Source organism: Pan paniscus, chromosome 14 (genome assembly GCF_029289425.2).
Source record: "Pan paniscus chromosome 14, NHGRI_mPanPan1-v2.0_pri, whole genome shotgun sequence".
Lineage (NCBI taxonomy): Eukaryota > Metazoa > Chordata > Mammalia > Primates > Hominidae > Pan > Pan paniscus.
Window position 1 is genome coordinate 30,597,893 of NC_073263.2, and position 13,048 is coordinate 30,610,940.

A 13,048-nucleotide genomic window follows, 5' to 3' on the forward strand; every position below is an offset into this window, starting at 1 on the left:
ATTTCACTTGCTGTGGGAAAAGGAATGTTAAATAACACATATTTTTTAAAAGTGTCCCTTTCTGTCTTAGTCTTTTTGGGCTGCTATAACAAAACACCTTAGACTTGGTGGCTTATAAACAATAAAAATTTGTTTCTTACAGTTCTGGAGGCTGCAAAGTCCAAGATGAAGGCAGATTCACTGCCTGGTGAGGGCCTGCTTCCTCGATCCTGGACAGCACCGTCTCACAGTGTGAGGTGCTGAGGGGTCTCTCTGGGGCCTCTTTTTATAAGGCCACTAATCTCATTCATGAGGGATCTGCCCTCGTGACCTAATCACCTCCCAAAGGCCCCACCTCCCAACACCATCATATTGGGAGGTAGGATTCCAACATATGAATTTTGGGAGAACACAAACATTCAGACCACAGCACCTTCATTTGTGTGAAACGAAACAAACTTCCTGTTAGGAAGAGAGAGGAGCGTCTTATTTAAATGGATAAATTATTCAGTGTTTTAGCAATATCCCAGATATTTTAAACCAAAATAGTGTCATTACCTACAATTTTAGAGTGCTTGCCTGCCTGCCTGGTCATCTACCCACTCCTTTATTCCTTCCTCCCTACCTTCCTCCCCTTCTTTCCTTCCTTCCTTCCTTCCTTCCTTCCTTCCTTCCTTCCTTCCTTCCTTCCTTCCTTCCCTCCCTCCTTCCTTCCTTCCTTCCCTCCTTCTTTCAATACATATTTACTGTGGGAGGCTTTGTCTTAGCCCCCATGGTGCAGTCAGTCAAGTCATGGTCTGTGTCCTGGGGAAGATCAGCGCTGCAGTAGAATTAAGCCTGGGTGCAGTGGCAGCACCCAACCCAGACCAAGGAGTAAGGGAGCCTCCTGCAAGGTGAACCTTGGGCTGAGTTTTGAGGGATGAAGGGAATCACTCCATAAAGGAGGGAGAGAGAGGCAAAGGCTCCTAGGCAGAGGGAACAGCATGTGCAAAAGCACAGAGGCAAGAGTCAGCATGCTGCCTGTTCCACACATCCAGCGGAGCATATGCGAGGAGAGGCGGTGGGGGTCCAGGACAGACATCACATTATCTGGGGCCATTTTTGCTCAGCAAAATGTTACCCAGTACATCACTGAGGAGCCATGAGACCATTTCTCTGTTCACTTATGTATCAAACAGTCATTGACTTCCAACTATGTGTCCACGTTGCTTTAGGATCTTTATATATTTTATTTCATCAGTCTCCAGAATATCCACAGCCCCCTCAAAAGGATTCTTACCCCTATTTCATAGCTGAAAAGAATGAGGTTTAAAGAATCTGAGTAACTTGCTTGAAACCCCTCAGCTACTAAGGAATAGATTTGGGATTGAAACTCTAGTCTCTCTCTAAAGCTCATTATATCAGTTAGGATTGGCTTTAACTACAGGTGACAGAATATGCATAACCTCAAAGGCCTAAGTGACGCAGAAGCTTTTTCCTCTCTCATGTAGGAAGTCGGGGGTCCAGTAGCTTCATAAAATTTTCAGGGACCAGACCCCTTCTACTCTGTGGTTCTGCCATCCTCAGCCTGTGTGTTCCTCCTCATGGCCCAAGGTGGCTGCTCAGGCTCCAGCCAACATGCTCTCATTCCAGCCAGCAGGAAGGGAGGCGTGTCAAGAAAAGATTCACCCTTTCCTTTTAAAGACAACTCCAAGAAGCTGCCCATGACACCTGCATTTGCAACTTTTTAGTCAGAAATTAATCATATGTCCTATCTAGCTGCAAATGAAGCTGGCAAATATGGTCTTTGCTCATTTCTTTTCCACTATTCTAGGGTTTTGTATTCTAGTACCTGCTAAGAACCAGAAAGTATCTCCTTTGCTCTTTCTATGCAATACTGACTTACTTCATTACAATTCAGTGCCAAGAAGGGGAAGGAGTGCTAAAGCATACATTCAGGCAGGGCACGATGTGTAGGATATTTCAGATGTAGGTAGCATCTAGAGGAACAGTGGTCTCAGCCCAGAAGCATACCAAACCCTTTGGCTTCCTTGCGAAGCCAAGAGGGTGTCCTAACTTTCCTAGAAATACTGTACTTAGATGCTCCTCCTTTAAAACTGGTAGTGGTCTGCAGTTACCCATATAGAACTTATCGTTTTCCATTACATGGTTGGTTTGCTTGTCTGTGACCTTGCTAGATACTGAATGTCACAAAAGCACATCTTTCAGCTCTGAAGCCTCAGCATCTGACACGGTGTTTGACCTACCATTGGTGCTCAGTCTAAGTGTCTCCAGTGACTGAATCACTGTGTGGAGGCAGAGTTCAGTGTCCCTGAGTGTCTCACTGAGAATCGTGCCCTTGCATGCAGAAGCACATGCTCCTCCTCAGCTCTAGGCTGGAAGGAGGAGGCTGGGTCTCTCTGGGCACAGCCCACAGTGCTGCAGGGCCAACAAGAGCCCATCTGATGGCCCACAGCCTCACCATGCAGCTTACAACACCGCATGGCCCTTCCCTGCTGCCATCCTGTCTGGAACCTCAGAGTGCCCAGGGGTACACACAGCTCCCTGAGGCTTGGCTCCACAGTCACAGAGGTGGTCTCAGGGGCAGCCTGAGCCCAGTATGTAAATGCTACTCCTCCTGGGCTTTTCCGCTTTCCATTCCATCTCTGACCCTAGGCTCTTGTTGAAGCCATACCTCTGGGCGTTTTGGTTTGTTTGTACATTTATTCCAAAAATCTGCGTTAAATATTGTGTGCATTGTATTGTCTAGTGGCCACGGTGAAGTTTGGCACCGTCAGCCCACCCCAGGAATGTGACGTGTCTCCACTGGAGCATGACTTAGAAGGAACTGGTGCTGAGCTTGGTTGCACAGCCAGGATCTTTCTTCATGACCCCTACACTGGCCCTGAGTGTTAGACTCACCTCCACGCAATGCCCTGGTGTGTTGGATACCAGGCATCACCTCTTCTTCTCCATTTCACTGTATTACTGCTCAAAGGCAGACACCCTGGGATATATGAGAAAACCAACACCTGACTTCCCAACACAGACATGTAATACAACCAGCTCTGGTGAAGCTGCCTTCTACATATGTTCATGAAATTATAGATCTTGGGGCTTGAAAGGACCTTAGAGTTGTTTTAATGTTTAACCCCGTTCAGTTCTCAAATTCTCTTCTCCGCTAAGCCATGAGCCAGCATGTGCTTGAATGCGTTCAGGTAAAAAGAACTCAATACCTTATAGGGCAGCCCATTTCAAGGTTGGAAAGCTCTGACCTTAGATATTTTTTCTCCTCTATGAGCTGAAATTAGTCTTTATTGATATTCTACCCTGTAGCCCAATTTCTATACTTTTCAGCCACTGTATTAGTTATTCATTGCTCCACAATAAATTATCAAAAATTTAGTAGCTTAAAACAATATACTTTTTTTTTTTGAGACAGAGTTTTGCTCTTGTTGCCCAAGTTGGAATGCAATGGTGCAATCTCAGCTCGCTGTAACCTCCGCCTCCCTGATTCAAGCAATTCTCCTGCCTCAGCCTCCCAAGTAGCTGGGATTACAGGCATGTGCCACCACGCCCAGCTAATTTTTTGTATTTAGTAGAGATGAGGTTTCACCATGTTGGTCGGGCTGGTCTTGAACTCCTGACCTCAAGTGATCCAACCACCTCGTGTCTCATTGTGTTTGTAAGTGAGGAATCCAGGAATGGCCTAGCTGTGTCCTCAGAGGGGAGACCCTCAGCTGGGTTTCACTAGGTTGGGGGCCTCATTTGAAAGCTTGCCTGGGGAAGGATCTGCTTTGAAGCTCATGTGACTGTTGCCAGGATTCAGTTCCTTGCAGGTTGTTGGACTAATGGTCTCAATTCCTTGCTGGCTGTTGGCCAGGGGCTGCCCTTAGTTCCTGGCCACATGGTCTTCATTATAGGGCAACTAACAGTATGGCAGCCAGCTTCATTACAGCCAGCAAGGCAGCGAGTCTGCTGGCAAGACAAACTATGATCTCATGTAATGTCATCACAGAAGTGACATCCCCTCAAAGTTGAGGTGTTCTATTGGCTCCAAGAAAGTTACTCAGAGCATGAGAATAATATAGGCCATGAACATCAGGAGGCAGGGATCACTGGGTTCATCTAATAGTCTGCCTGTATAGCCGCCCAGAAAAAAATATCTCTCTCCTACAGAATGATCCTGCTAATACTTGAAAATAATTCTCATGACTTACACGTCTTTTTGTCTCAGTTTACACCCAAGTGAGTATCCTTCCCATCCTTGTCCTTTGAACTTGGTTTGCTGTTTAACTCGAAATGAGGCGCCTAAAGAGAGACTAGTGTTTGGTCAGGAACGGACCAGGGCAGAGGGGGAATTCCTGGGAGCATGAACACTGAGGAACACAGAGCTTCTTCTGCGAATTAGGGCTTGATTTAAAAAATAAAAGGTCTAGAAGCCCAGGTCTCCCACTGGAGAAGGGCTTTGGCGTCTGCACTGAATTTCAATTAACCATCCTATTAATGTTTTGGAGTTCCAGAGATCTTTGAGTATTACGCATTTTTGAATGTGAAATTTATATGAAGATTTCCTCCTCCTTCTACACCCCTTTCCCCAGTAATCTAGTAATTTCTATAAACAGATTTTTTTTCTCTCTCTCTCTAGAGTATTAAACAAATAGAACAACTGTTCATGAAAACAGACTGTGAAGCACTGGGCAGAATTCAGTGGGGTAAGTTGGGTTTTTTGTGAATCAGATTTGGAGTTCTAGGGAATTTGCATAATGTATTTATTATCCAGCCCACTCCTTTCTGGAGAACTCTTCGCCCCTCATTTCCTTTGGCCAACCTGAAGTTGAACCAAGGGGACATGCTTGCTCACAATCTTCAAATTCTTGCCATGTCTGGCTATACTTGGAGTAGTTCAACTAGGAATTTCAGTAATGACGGCCAGTTCTTAGAAGGATATCCTAAAACTAAGGATTGAAGTATGCATCCACAACTTCACCCAAAGCAAGAGCACACCAGTGTGCAAGAAATGCCATGGGCAGCGGCACCTGCTGATAATCAGATGAGTGTTTGGAACAGGGATGCCACAGAATAAATTTTCAGCAAATATCATCATCATCATTATTAATACTTCCAAATTTGGGATGTATAATAATGAGAGGCTAAGAAGGCTGCTTTTAACATTCTTCATTGTCGTGTCCATCAGTGTACTTCCATTGTCCTAGAATGAATTAAGTTTTAAAATGACAAGTTGAGCAGTAAGACACCTCTCTATTCACGCCGGGCATCCTGGCTCACGCCTGTAATTTCAGCACTTTGGGAGGTCGAAGTGGGCAGAACACTTGAGATCAGGAGTTCAAGACCAGCCTGGCCAATGTGGTGAAACCACATCTCTGCCAAAAATACAAAAATTAGCTGAGCATTTTGGCATGTGCCTGCAGTCCCAGCTACTCCAGAGGCTGAGGCAGGAGAATTGCTTGAATCCAGGAGGCAGAGGTTGCAGGGAGCAGAGATCACGCCACTGCACTCCAGCCTGGGCAACAGAGCAAGACTCCATCAAAAAAAACAAAAAAGCAAAAAAACAAAAAAAAAAAACACCTCTCTATTCAGACTTTTGGCCAATTCCCCCACCAAATTAAATACAAGTGGTCTCATTGTCATCTGATTTGAAAAGGAACATTCAGGATTCCAGGGAAAAGAAGGAAAGCTTCTAATGAAGTAGGGTTTGGGGGAAAGTGGAGAGAAAATGTAGATTTCCCAAGCCCCAAATATCCCCGACCCCTTCACTCTGACCACAGAGTTTTTTTCTGCAGGTGTACTGCTAAGATTCGAAATGAGGCACACATCCTGGTGGGTAGGACTGCGGAGTTGTCACACCCATGGGGACTCATGTCTCTGGCCAGCCACTTACTAGTTATGATTGTAGGCAAGTTATTTAACCTCTTTAAGCTTAAGTTTCCCAATTTGTAAAATGTGGTGAACAATAGAACCTATCTCCCACAGTTATCTTGTGAATTGAGAGGAAGGTCTCTGTTGCATGGAACATGGTACAGTCTCAGTAACAACCATCATCATCATCCTCTTCAGAGAAAGAAACTGGCAGCAGAAGCCAGCCCAGCAGCTGGGTAACAGACTTCTGGGCTCAGCTCAACAGGCACACCCCAGTTATTACCCCCCAAGATTTTGGCAGCCGCGTTTATGTGCTAATAATGATATTATGTCCAAGAAAGGCATTATCCATGCCCAGATGGTAAGGAGAATTTTTGAAAGCCAGAAAGACAGAGGACGTTTCATGAATTGTCCTTTATCCTCCAGGGTGGCTTCCGCACGTATCTGCAGCTAGAGTATTTGGAGCGAGCTAATGCTTTGGCCCGACAGAAAGAGGTTTCCTTCCTGCTGCCTGCTGCGCTGCGGAGGCTGTCATATGGGGGTCCCGTGCTGCGCATTCTCTCTATGCCTGACGACACCTTAATCATGATCAGAGAAGATGGAGCTATTTATTTCTGGTCCCTGCAGCTGAAGTTGAAAAGAAGAAAGCGGGTCTTTGTATGTGATTTTCATTTGATAAGGATGCTGAGTGCTACAGTTTGATTTTATTTGCTATTTTAAACTGCTTCTTAAGTGGTGTGATTACATAAATTGTGTCCTTGAATATAATATATTCATGCTGGATTTTGCTAGTCTGTAGAATGCAAATAAAATATGATCTCTCTATGTAGTGCAAGATAAAGCTTCATTTTGCTTCTAAAATCAGATGGAATGATGAATTACATGTGATTCCATCATGTGATTTATTGTATGTCTTAATGAATGACAAATAGAAAAGAATCTTCCCTTCCTCCACCCATTAACGGTTATGTCAGTTTAGGTAGCTATGTTAGGGCTTCTCTTCAGAGAACTTACTGAATGACAGAATCAGAAATTCAAAAGACAAAAAGCACTGGGGAGGTATGCTTAGGAATGACAATGCCTGACCCATTCCAGGATACGTTCTATTTTTAAAGCCATTCTTTTTATTATCTCAACAAATATTTTAGTCTCTGTCATAGACCAGGCATTGTGCTGGGTGCTGGGAACACAGAAACCCAGTCTCTGCCCTCAGGAAATGTATAATCTATCCCAGATATTATAGCTGCCCCAAAGCCCTCGGGATGCAGAATATGCTCTCCCTAGAGACAGAAAATAAAGTTGACTCTCCAAATGTATGAAACAAATTATTTCCACTTGAAGGAGAAAATGAAGAAAATTATATGATGTTAAACATGCATACTACAGGCAAGAACGGCTTGAGACAACTGAAAATGTCTGATCATTAAAAAGGCATATGCTTGTTCATTTTCACCGTTCAACCCTTTAGGACAAGTCCACCAGCCAGAACCCCAGGTGGATGACAGATGTCATCTGCATGCTACACTGCAATAAACTGATCATTGGGACCAGGTGAGTGATGCTGCTCTTCAACCCAGAAATGAACAATCGGCCAAGAGTGGTGGCTCACGCCTGTAATCCCAGCACTTTGGGAAGCCGAGGTAGGCAAATCATTTGAGCTCAGGAGTTTGAGACCAGCCTGGGCAACATGGTGAAACCCCGTACCTACCAAAAATACAAAAAGATTACCAAATGTGGTGGTGCACACCTGTGATCCCAGTTACTTGGGGGTTGGGGGCTGAGGCAGGAGAATTCCTTGAACCCAGGAGGCAGAGGTTGCAGTGAGGCGAGACTGCGCCATTGCACTCCACCCTGGGCGACAGAGTGAGACTCCTTCTCAAATAAAAAGTAAAATAAAAAAAAGAGAAGTGAACAATCACTGTGTTACAGAATCCATCTTCATGTGTGAATTCACACAAACAGATACATGTTTGTGGTATGAAGATAAAGTTATGAGACCCTTTTCAAAAAATACTAAAACTCATGTATCAGTCGAAAGTACCACGCAAGGTTATCACTTTGGCCTATTGCAGTGATGTTGTCATTGCCCCCAACACAGACTGAGGTTTTCTTTTGGGGAATACTTCTGGGGCCAAGGTATGGGCCAGACTAGAAAAACATTAGCCTTGGTACTTTTTAGTACACCTTATTTTATATTCAACATAGTTTTCCTATTTTATTAGCCACAAAATTTTGTCTCTAGTGCTCTGAACTGATCCAAAAAATAAAATCCTCTGTAGAAAGATGATCACACTCACCGCTGAAGCACTTCAGAAGAGCGAGTCTCAGGCTGGGAAAGGAGGCCCTGAGGTTTTAATCAATGGCAACATCATGAAAACGAATATGCAGGGTTCTGGGCGCTGCTTGACTCTTCTCAGTAATGGGCCAGGTCAAAGGTGGTGTGGCTTGATGGGAAGAAGGTTTGGAAAATGTCAAATCAAGGTTGAAGCAAAAGCAATTTCTAGGCCATTGACAACTGCCCATAAAATAATAGTAATAATTTTTTTAAAGAGCAATTTCAACACCGTAGGAGGATGAATTATGAGTGAGTGGGTCTAGGCTGAAAAATGAGGCTGTTTAGTGCTGGAGTCTGGGGGCCGTGGCGATGAGAAGGGAGAGTGATTGAGGTTCTCACAGCACTGCCTACCAGGACACCACGGACTCCTTGGAAGCTCAGCTTCTTGCAAGGGTTTTCTCCTCTCTACCTTGTCTCTTCCAGAAGTCACCGGTTCCCTAGGATTTAACCACTTGAATGAAAAGTTAAATACAACCTCAAACTATGTAGGCTATTAAATATAACTAATTTTAGTGTTACATATCATAATGTATATATTTATTAATATATGTAAATCATTAACATGTATTTATCAAAATATAAATATAATTAACATAATAAATATTAACTATTCTAAAAGCCACAAATTTAGATTTATACATTCAGTCCAGTTTGATTCTTTAAAGTACACTCAATGACTTTATCATGTGTTTTAAACACACAGAAGTTCAGAGATTGGAGCAGGATCTTATAGAGGCTCTCTGAGCTGACAAACCAGAAGTTGAGGCAGGGTATATGCCACTGGGAGGCAGGGAACCACTTTTGAACTGCAGGACAGGTAGAAAGGAAGTGAAAAAAAGCCATTTAGCACTGAGACAAAGGCAAGGCCTGTGGACTTGAGAGTGACCTGTGTGAACAAGTCAAAGCAGTGAGTTGTTTTTCTCACACCCACAAAATTCTTCTTTTCATCAGCTCCAAGATAGACAAGTTATCATAGGAGGGAAGGGGTCCACGCTGCAGCTTAGGAAGCGGGGAATTAAGGAGGCACCAAGTGAACCCTTTAGTGTAGAGAAAGAGGCCTTCAACCCTCCACTTTGCAGAGCTAACCCTTTTCATATTATCAATATCAAACAGCAGCTCACATTCTGAGCACTTCGCAAGCCCCAGATACTGGACTGAGCCCTTTCTCCCACATCATCTCATTTAATCCTCACCACTCTCCTATAAGGCAGGGACTGTTACGATCCCATTTCACAGATGAGGGCACTGAGTGCTGAGCTGGGATCTGAATACCCCTCTGCTGGAATTCAGAGCTCAGGTGGTTGAAAATTTTGTTAGCCTCCTGATGGAGAAGGACCAGCCCCGTGGGCAGATTTAGAACCAGGCCAAAGAAGTGTTCCCAAATGGGGAGAGCTGGGAGGGAGGCCTCAAGCTCCACCCTGCTAGGTCATCATCCGGTGCCTCTGTTTTGTGGGATTTGTGGAATACAAAATATTTCTACAGAGGTGAAGTGGGAAGCTTAAAGTCTACTTCAAGTGTGCTTGATTTTTAAACAGGAACCGTGAAACCCAGCTGTAGGAGCTCTCTAATGCAGAGCCCTACTGTCAGCTTGGTGGCCTGGAAGCTGTGCCTATGGAGCTGGACTGCTGGCAAGGGAAGGCGTCTGCGGGGCCAGGAGGCCTGGTTGTGGGTGGCTTCCCCTGGACATTAGAACCTGGCCTCCTCTCTCCTGGGGCAGCTGTGTTCAATCAGTAAATGTCAGGGTTCCAGGCAGCCTGTCACAACCATGGCACAGCTCCCTCTTTGTGCCCAGCAAAGAGGGAGCTTCCTGCATCTAGCAAGGACAGGGAAACCAGGGAGGTGAAATTATTTTTAGAGTCATGCGGTTACAAATTAATTTCTGTGTTAAATGAGACTGGATTCATTTCCTGAAATTCAACTCTGATCACAGTACTCTGCTTCTTAATAGTTACCAGTTTGTTCTCCAACACAGTAATGTCCAAACCCTTCTGAGGCTCCCTTCTACCTTTCCAGCCTTTGCCTTGCTGTGCCTTGAGGCTGGGGAAGCACTAACCTAACTGAATAGGGAACTGTCAATGCGTCAAACACTGTCGCCTCCATACTGTTCCATGTGCTGCCCCTTACCCCCACGACATTTGTTGCTCAACATTTGTTGAGCACTTACTATGAGCTGATGTTATTGGACACGGAGATGCACATGTGAATAAGACCTGGTTCCCAACGAGCCATAAGTCTCATAGAGCAGGTGGTCCTGCTATAATCCTACCATTCTTTCCAGCTCACATGTCATTGTGAAGATTACCTAGAATGTCCATCATAAGCAGAAGTGAGTGTACCCAGGAGATTCCTCAGCCTTGAGCTGTGGCCACCAGTGTGCAGGTCCTTAGTCATTTGTGGGTGACACCAGCACCTTAAAATTTACTGTCTACTCTCTGGCACCTACAAATCAACTGGTGCATGGTAGGTGCTCAGGAAACATTTGTGGATTGACCAAGTCAGAAATTCTTATTTAAGTGGACGAAGAGAAGGTCCAGGCTCATTTTGCCTTTCCTTTCCCCCTCCTCCTCCTTCTCCAGATGAGATAGAAATCTCCTTCAGCTGCTCAACAATTGCAGTGAAATAGGTCTCTCTTTCATCTCTCTCCTATCAATCATTTTGTATATTGAGAAATATAGAAAAAAGTTAATGGATTTAGAATGAAATGATTGAAAAGCAAAACTGTCCCCAAGTGGTTCTTGCAGAACAAAAGCCTAGGAGACACAAGTCAGGCTCAGCTGCCCTGCCCTGCCCTGCCCTGCCCTGCCCTGCCCTGGAGCACCTTTCACATAAGACAAAGAGGCCTTTTCCCCTCTGGTGTGCAGCTCCTGCCCTGTGGGACCCCGGGTTCCTCCCCAGCTCATCCAAAACCCGGATTCCCATCCAGAGGGCAGTGCCCACTCACACCCCATGACAAAGGTTGGAGGTGGTGCTGCAGCTTCCCTATGCTCTGAAGGGGCCCAGGCTCCCAGGCCCTCTGCACTTTGCATCTACCCTGTAACCACCCTCATAAGACCCCAGCATCCAGCATCAGCGGATCTGGGTTCCTCCTAGTGCAGCCCTGGGCTCTGGGGAGGGCAGGACAGAGTGGTGGACCCATGCAGGCTCCAAAGGCCGAGGGGTCTGGCTCCCTTCTCAGCCCTCTTACTCGTCTCTGGGGACCTGAGCAAGTCATGTCTTCATTCTCAACCTCAGGTGTCTCATCTGCAAAACAGAGCTTATACGACTGGCCTCACTGAGCTGTGGTTGAGATGAAATCCATGCTGTAGATAAGGCCCCTAATACAACACCCAACAGCAGGCGCTCCACACGCAGAACACCCTTTCCTTTTCTAATCCCAGCCTGCTGCGAATGGCAGGAACCATGCTTGATGGCCCCCGGGGCTTCTGTCCCCACATCTGGCCCTCAAAGCCACTTAGACCCCTTGCCTTCCAATCCTCTCCTGACTTGGGAGCCCCAGCTGCTCCGGCCTCACTCAAATCCTGTCTCACTCAGCTCTTTCCTGTCTCAGGGCCTTGGCACATGCTGTGCCTCTGTCTGAGACACTACGACAGCCTTTTCTTTCAGATCTTGATTGAAACCTCCCCTCCTCTGACCATCCTTTCCTAAACGCCTCATCTAACTATGTCCCCATGACCCTGTTCCTTTCCTTATTGCATGTAGCATAGGCCATGAGTATAGATGGTGAATTGTCTATTGGCGGTCCTGTTCACTACACAGTGGGGGCAGGAACCACATCTGCTTTCTTCCCCACTGTAAGCCTAGAGTGCAAGGAACATAATAGCTGTTAAGTATTTTCTTAAATAACTGAACAAGCAAAGGCTTAGACTATGAAGTCAAAGCTCACTTGGAGTCCCAAGAAGTTGTCTGAATGCTTTGTGCCTCAACTTCCTTGTCTGTGAAATTGGTAGAATAAAAACAGTACTTCACCTCCTGCATTGTTGGGAGGCGTTCTTGTGATAGTAGCTCCCTGGCATGCAGAAGGGGCTTTATACATGCTGGTTTTCATTATCATCACGATTATATGGACTCCTGACCAGGCGGGGCTGGATGGACAGCATTCCAAATTCTCAGGAGTCTAGGGATGCCGTGGACCCAGGCAGTCGTGAGGACCCTATTCTGCCCTCTGGACTCCTGGGGCTTGGAGCTGTGTGTGTGCCCTTTGCTGTGCATTGAGCACATAGGATGCCTAACCTCGAGGTGTGCACACTTTGGTGAATGTATTCGTCTGCTGGAGTTGCAGGACACCATAGACTGGGCAGCTTAAACCACAGAAACTTGTTTTCCCGCAGTTCTGGAGGCTGGGCATTCGAGACCAAGGTGCCCACCCATTCTGTTTCCAATGAGGGCGCTCTTCCCGGCTTGCAGATGGCTGCCTTCTCACTGCGTGCTCATGTGGCCCTTCCTCAGTGAGTGAGGGCAGAGAGAGAAAAGGAGGAAAGAGAGGGAGGAGAAAGAGAGAAAGTGCTCCTTGGTGTCTCCTATAAGAACACAAATCCTATTGTGAGGGCCACGTCCTCATGACCTCATCAACTCCAAGGCAATGTCTCCAAAGACCATCACACAGGGTCTTAGGCCTTCAACACATGGATTTGTTGGGGGAGGCCAAGGCATTCAGGCCCAACACTGCATGTTTACTGACTTAGGTGGTGCACTCCAACCACGCCACCCTCCCTTCCCGAGGGCCTCGTCTAGGATGGAGCCAATAGTACTGTCTACACACTAGCCTCCTCAGCCAATGGCACTGTCGGCTGATGATGTCATTCTCTGACAGCCCCTCATCTGCGGCCTGGCATCTGTCAGAGGGCTGTCCCAGGAAACTAGGAGTGAGGCTCAGGA